This window comes from Budorcas taxicolor, chromosome 11 (genome assembly GCF_023091745.1).
Source record: "Budorcas taxicolor isolate Tak-1 chromosome 11, Takin1.1, whole genome shotgun sequence".
NCBI classification, from domain to species: Eukaryota; Metazoa; Chordata; class Mammalia; order Artiodactyla; family Bovidae; genus Budorcas; species Budorcas taxicolor.
The window spans coordinates 153,696,528-153,704,014 of NC_068920.1; the positions used below are offsets into that span (position 1 = coordinate 153,696,528).

Here is a 7,487-nt window from a genome sequence, read left to right on the forward strand (position 1 = left end):
CAGACCTTGCAGCCGCTGTCACAACTGTGATGTAACCGTTCAGCTGTGGGTGTGCCCGTTCGCCCCTGGGGAGCAATTCTGGGGGCAGAGCCTATGTCTTGGTTTTGCTTGATTCACAGAAGGTCCTCATTAAACATGAGACAAAGCGGACTTCCCTGGTGGTCCAGTGGCTAAGACTCCGTGCTCCCAACGCGGGGCTCCCTGGTTTGATCCCTGGTCTGGGAAGATTCCATGTGCCACAGCTAAGACCCAGCACAGCCAAATAAATAAATAAAATATTAAAAAATAAAGCAATGATTTAGATATATACATATAAACCCCAGGCAGTAGATGAGCTTTCTCCTTCCATCCTTGCAGTGCTTTACCCTGCCCCCATAAGACACACCGGGACACCCCCACTCATGCTCTCCCATGGGGCGAGGAGGGGGTGGGGGCTGAGCTGGGGCTGGGGGACACGGCTCCCCGAGCTACCTGCCCACTACCTGTGTGGGTGGGGGGTGTCTCTGCACTCTCCACACTGACCTGGATGTCGGCACCACCTGGATGTGAGCAAGGGGATGTAGCTGTTCAGCCCAGAGTGTCAGCCTGTGGCCACAGGGCTGTGTGTGTGTGTGTGTGTGTGTGTGAATGAATGGGAGTGTGTGTGTCTCTTATGTGTGAGTGGCATGTTTGTATAATAGGTGTGTGTTGAGGGTATTTCCGAATCTTGTGTCTGCAGTTATTTGCAGGGGGTGTGTGTGTTCCATGCAGGTGTCTGTACATATTTGAAGGATCAGATGTACGTGTGTGAGCGCCCGTGTATGAGCGTGAGCACGTTCGTGTATGTATTGAGGTGCTCTGGGTGGCATTGTGGGGACGTCTGCATACATCTATCCAGGCAGGTGTAGGTCTATGTGAGCGAATCTGTGAGCCTGTGGAATCTTGAATGCGTCCAGGTATTTGGATATCTGTGGGATGTGTGTGTGTATATGTGTATTTGGTGTGTGATGTGTGCAAGACACACAGGAGTATACAGAGAGACCCCCAAGCTTGGGAGTGGGGAGTCTTTGTTGCAGGTCCAACTCTATCCTGTGACCTCAGCTAGACCGCACCCCATCTAAATTGCTGGCAACCGGAGCTTCGTTATTTATGAGGCCTCGACTCAGGGCTCCTGGCCCAGAAGAGGTGGCTGGAAGTGTGCTCTAATGGTGTTGTGGGCAGGTTTTGTTACAGGTTATTAAAATCCTGTTAGCATTATTTTGGGCTTGGATTTGCTCTTTCCATCCGACTGAAAAGGAAATGGAGTTTCTGTTTCAGTGTCTCTATTTGTTATTCATTCTTTGTTTTCATAAAAATTTAAAAGATTGCACTATTTAGACTCAACTCGAGAGACCAATCACTTTTCCAAAAAGTGTGATTCTGCCATTCCCTTCCCTGCAGCCGGAGCCATCCTTCGACCCATCCAAATGCCTAGCTGTCCTGGCATTGCTCCCTGGTGGCCTCCAGGCCCCCGAATGTGCCCCACCTTCCTGGTCACCTCTGGGCCACCCTTGCTCTCTGCACTCCAGCCACACTGCTCTCTGGCCCCTCCTGGAACCTGCCAGCTTCCAGGCCTCTGCCCATGGACCCCCTCTGCCCCCGGGGTGCCAGGAGATGTGGGAGGTGGCACACAGAAACCTCCCCCAGCCAGGTTCGGTAGGAAGGGTGGAGTGGGCACTGGCCAGTTCTCCTCTAGTTTGGGAGCTGCTCTGACTTGGGGAGCTCTGCTCCGTTCCCCTCCCCCAGGTGGGGCAGCAGCGCTGCCCTGGATTGGTGTTGCCTCTGACAGTGGTGTGACTTTGGCAGCTCCCCTTCTCCCCGTGGGATGCACAGAGTGAGACAGGATGGGCTCGCAGCACTCCTTGCCTACAGTCCCTTAACCTCTGTCCTCACCTGCCTACCCCCCAAAATGCTCCCCCATCCTTACGAGCTGAGGATGGAGGATGAGACGGCCCTGAGACAGTGAGCCACTGGACTTGGGCCAGGTCCTGGCAGTATCCCCAGAGCCTGCTTCTGAGCGGTGGGGTGGGTCCAGTCCCCGTTTGAGAAGGGGGTGGCAGCGGGCGGCTGGTGGGCGAGGGAAGTCTGGCCTATCTTGGAGCGCCCTCCAGTGTCTGCAGAGGGGCCTGCAGCCCATCCTTCAGAGCAGACAGAGGACTGGGTTTGTCTGGACCACCCTGCCTGAGCCATCTTGCCAGCCTCTGTCTCCACCCTCATCCATTCATCACTGGGGGTTCACTAGGCTGGGATTCGGGTACCTCTGGCCTTCTCCCTCTTTCTCAGCCCCAGCAAATATCACGTTCTATTGTTCCTGCTGCTCAAATGCCCACCCCCATCTCTGTCCTCTACCTTCCTCTCTCCTAATTCAGACCCCCTGACCTTCTCCTGGAATACTTCTGCTCCTGCCCTTCTGCAGGGCACCTTCCTCATGCCTCCCAGAGGGCACTCTGCCACATACAAACCTGATCGTGTCACCCCTCTGCTTTAACCCCTTCTGTGGCTCCCCAGTGCCCCCAGGACAAAGCCCAGCCTCCTTGGCACCTTACAAGTTCTGCGTGAGCCATCCTCTGCTGATGAAACTGCCTCTGATCACAGCCGCTCAGGCAGTATTTCAGCTGTCTGCCATCCCGCAGGTACAATGGCACGATGCCTTCTCTCACACCTGAACTTTGCCCACATTGGGTCTCCCACCAGGTATGCTTTCTGCCTCCCCTCTCACCAGAAATCTCCCACCTCCTCTAGCAAGCTGCCCTCCGACAGCTGGCCTCTATGTCCTGGGGCTCCCACCAGGCTCTGAGCTACTGCCTTCCAGCACTCTCTGGGCATCTATCTACTAGAGGTGAGTTCCCCAGGGGCAAAGGCCGACCGGCTCTCACTTGTGTATTAACCACCTACTGCATGCTCCTCCTCAGAAGGGCATAGACATCTTGCTGGAAACGGGACCATGGCATGGCTGCTCAACGCTGGGGCTCTGAGTGAAGCTGTAGGGTGCACCTGACCAGACCTGGGGGAGACCGAGGCTGCTCTGAGGCAGTGATGTCAGAACTGGGTCTTAAAAGAATCAGCCAGGTGTCAGCACACCATTCAACCAGGGTGGGCTTTCCAGGGAACAGACCCCGGCAGCAAAGGCTAATCAGCCAAAAACCAGCTGGGGAGTGTGAGTGTGTGTGTGTGTGTGTGTGTGTGTGTGTGTTCAGTTGGGGGTCAGGGGAGGGGGCAGGTGGAGCTGGTGGTGAGGGTCCTCCTCTGCGGAGGGAAACAGGCAGCTGCCTGTTGAGGATTAGGGCATCCGGTCCAGGAATTTGAACTTGGCCAGGCGGTAACTGGAGCCAACGACTTGGGATTTGGAAAAGTCCCGCTGGTGGCTGGTGGAGAACCCAGGAACCTTCTGGGCGCCATTCTGGGAATTTGTGGGGATACGTTCAGTTGTCGTGATGACTGGGGGCCCTGCAAGCATTTGGTGGTGGGCCCTGGATGCCGGCCACCCTGTGATGTGCAGGACTGTCCCCACCTTGGAGGATGTCCCGCAAGACTGTGATTTCCGAGTGTCTGGCCAGACATTCACGTGGAGGAAAAATACCTGTTTGTAAGTGTCTGAGCCCCAGGATCCAGGTATAGCTTGCACTGGAATAAGAGCACTTTTGCAGGAATGCTCAGAGTTTTAACATACACTGCATCTGCTAGAAATACAACTTGCATGTAAATTGAAGAAAGATTGCTCTTTATTTTGTTCAGAACCTTACCCAGAGATGTCACCATTTGGGAAAATTACCTACTTAATGTCAACAGTACTTGTGGTATTTGAGCTGCTAATACATCATACTACATAGGTCTGCGTGTTGGGGCTGTTGCACGCAGGGGGGTTCCGTGTGTAGGCGCAAGCTTCTCGTTATTTTATCACATCTTCCAGTGTAAATCAATTAAGTGTATTTACAACTAGAAAGATCTATCATCTTCAATTTAACCAACGCTCATTCTGTTCTTAACATGTGCCAAGCACTGTTCTAAATGCTTCATGAATAATTACTTATTTAATTCTGATAACAACGCTATGCAGTCAAGTGCTGCATAAAGCAAAAAAAAAACTTTTTTGACTGGGGAGCTAACTGAGCACAGAGAAGTTAAGTGACTTACCATGGTCACACAGCTGGGAAGTGGAGAAGCAGGATTTGAACTGGTGTCTGTACACTTCACCGCCAGCCTACAAGGCCTCCCCCGGATATTTCAGTCAGGGCACTGGGATTGTTTTCTGCTGAGGAACTGCGCGCACATGCACGTCATTTCATTTCGGGGTAATAAGGGGTGTTGCAAGGCATTTGTTATCAAGGGGGAGTTGAAACAAGGTTAAGAACCACAGGCAGAGAGCTTGGCAGAGAACTGGGCTGCTCAGGGAGCTCACCGAGGAGGGTTGTCTGAGATAGGCAGGGGGCCGGGAGCGGACCCAGACGCACCGCGACATTCTGTCGGGGGAACGCGAGCAAGGAACAGCCAGGCAGGCAGGAGGGAAGCAGGGGAGAGAGCTGCAAGACGGAGGGAGTGGGTGACGGCGAGGAAGGCTTTGGAGAGACCCAGTGAGGCCAGGGCTGAAGGCGGCCCCACACTTGGCCCCAAAGAGACCAGGGTTACCTGAGCAGAGAGTGCCTCCACCGGAGCTGCGGTCGGAAGTGCACCCAGGGTTGGAGGAAGGAGACGGAAGCCCTCCGCCTCCCGCTGCCTCCCAGCGTGGGGGCGGGGACGGAGCCGTTCGGAGAGCCACCGGCATCACCAAGGCAGAGGGGTGCAGAGTGGGGGGCAGGCAGTGACCACGCAGCCCGTGCGAGGGGAGATGTAGTGGGCTGCTGGGGGCGACCAGGACAGAGGTCACCTCCCCTCCCCCGCCTGCCCTGGGGGCAGTAGCCCTCTCTTCACAGAGCTCCGAGGTAGACACTAGTATTGCCCCAGTTTACAGATGAGGAAACTAAGGTTCACAAAAGTAAAGACAGACCAACACCGTCTTGCCTAAGGGCACAGGGCAAAGTCAGGATTCAAATGAATGGGGCCTGATGCCAAAGTGGGAGCTCAGTTATGTCCAACTCTTTGCGACCCCATGGGCTGCAGACCACCAGGCTGCTCTGTCCATGGGATTTCCCAGAAAAGAATACTGGACCAGGTTGCCATTTCCTACTCCAGGGGAACCTTCCTGACCCAGGGATCGAACCCGAATCTCCGAAACTGTATCTGAGAGCAGGCAGATTCTTTACCACTGAGCCGCTAGGGTAGGAGCTACCGAGCACTAAGCTTTATGACTACATCTCCCTACGGTTGGTGGGCACCCACCCCCAGACTGGGTGCCCCTGACCAGGGTAAGGAAGTGTAAGTGTTAGTCGCTCAGTCGTGCCCAACTCTTTGCAACCCCACCAGTCTCCTCTGTCCGTGGGATTTCTCCAGGCTGGAGTGGGTTGCCTTTTCCTTCTCCAGGGGATCCTCCTCACCCAGGGATCGAACCTGGGTCTCCTGCACTGCAGGCAGATGCTTTACCGACTGAGCTACAAGGGACGCTCTCTGACCAGGGAGCAGGCAGCAAACATCTCTTGAGCTGAGTGGAGTGCAAGTAGTCGCCCTCCAGTCAGAGGTACGGGAGGGGCACGGGTCGATGACAGGGTGTCCTCAGCTCGAATCCCGCCCCTGCACTGATTAGCCGTGGGACCTGGGGCGGCCAGTCTCACCTCTCCGAGTCTCAGTTGCCTCATCCATAAAATGGGGTCAATTCTGACCTTGCAGTGTCCTTGAGGGGATAAAATTAGGTCACGTTGGCTTCCTTCTCCCTTCCTCAGTCCCACCCCAGGTTGGGAGGATGGAGGAAGTGGGCTCTCCCGAGGGACCATCCTCTCAGAGGCGCTGGCCTACTCCGACCTGCTCTTCTCCAGATCCAGGCCGGGGACTGCGTCACCACGGTCCGCCGCGGGTAACCTCGGTCCTGCCTACCGCCCGCCGCCCACTCCCAGCCCCTTGCTTCCTGCTCACTCGGGCTCCCTCTGCCGGTGTGTTTAGTTCTCGCATCCCTCCCTCCGCGTCCTCATCGCCCGCCTCGGTGACTTCCAGACCTCGCAGGACACTCCCCATTCTGGCCACAAGGTGGCGCGTGGCGGCAACAGGACCGGGCGTGGGGCAAGGGCGGGGTTGGGATTGTTCAGTCGAAAGTCGTGTCGGACTCTTTGCGACCCCATAGACTGCAGCACGCCAGGCTTCCCAGTCTTTCAGTGTCTCCGAGAGTTTGCTCAAACTCATGTCCATTGAGTCAGTGATGCCATCTAACCATCTCATCCTCTGTCACCCCCTTCTCATCCTACCCTCAATCTTTCCCAGCATCAGGGTCTTTTCCAGTGAGTTGGCTCTTCGCATCAGGTGGACAAAATATTGGAGCTTCAGTTTCAACATCAGTCCTACAAATGAATATTCAGGACTGATTTCCTTTGGGATTGACTGGTTGGATCTCCTTGCAGTCCAAGGGACTCTCAAGAGTCTTCTCCAACACCACAGTTCAAAAGCACCAATTCATCAGTGCTCACTCAGCTTTCTTTATAGTCCAACTCTCACATTCATACATGACTATTGGAAAAATCATCGCTTTGACTAGACGGACCTTTGTCAGCAAAGTAATGTCTCTGCTTTTTAATATGCTGTCTAGGTTGGTCATAGATTTTCTTCCAAGGAGCAAGTGTCTTTTGATTTTATGGCTGCAGTCACTGTCTACAGTGATTTTGGAGCCCAAGAAAATAAAATCTGCCACTGTTTCTACTTTTTCCCTATCTATTTGACATGAAGCGATGGGACCTGGTGCCATGATCTTAGTTTTTCGAATGTTGAATTTTAAGCTTTTTCACTCTCTTCTTTCACCCTCATCAATAGGCTCTTTAGTTCCTCTTTGCTTTCTGCCATTAGAATGCTATCATCTGCATTATCTGAGGTTGTTAATATTTATGCCGGCAACATATTTATTCTAGCTTGTGATTCATCCAGCCTGGCATTTCCCATGATGTACTCTGCATGTAAGTTAAATAAGCAGGGTGACAATATACAGCCTTGATGTACTCCTTTCCCAATTTTGAACCATTCTGTTGTTTCATGTCTAGTTCTAACTGTTGCTTCTTGACCTGCATACAGGTTTCTCAGGAGGCAGGTCAGGTGGTCTGGTATTCCCATCTCTTTAAGAATCCACACACAGTCAAAGGCTTTAGTGTAGTCAATGAAGCAGAAGTAGGGCTTAGAATGGGAGCTCAGAAAGGCACCCTTCTGACCCCAGAGCTCACTGTAAACATGCGGGTGTTTGTGTCTGTATATCCAGAGACCCAGGGGGCTGTGGAAAACTTGGGGTCCTCCTGTTCTCTGCTTGGGGCTGCCTGGATCTCTGAGAAGCAGAATAAAGAGTACTTGCTTCAGCTCATTATCACCCCCATTTTATAGGTGAGGAAACTGAGGCCTAGAAAAGG

At 53.6% G+C, this 7,487-nt stretch overlaps 1 non-coding gene across 1 annotated transcript; it reads right to left on the reverse strand.

The window, feature by feature from the left end:
* Positions 1–5,481: 5,481 nt before the first annotated feature.
* Positions 5,482–5,553, reverse strand: TRNAC-GCA (transfer RNA cysteine (anticodon GCA)). The gene has a single exon. It is a non-coding gene; the product is annotated as a tRNA-Cys (tRNA).
* Between the last annotated feature and the right edge of the window lie 1,934 nt (positions 5,554–7,487).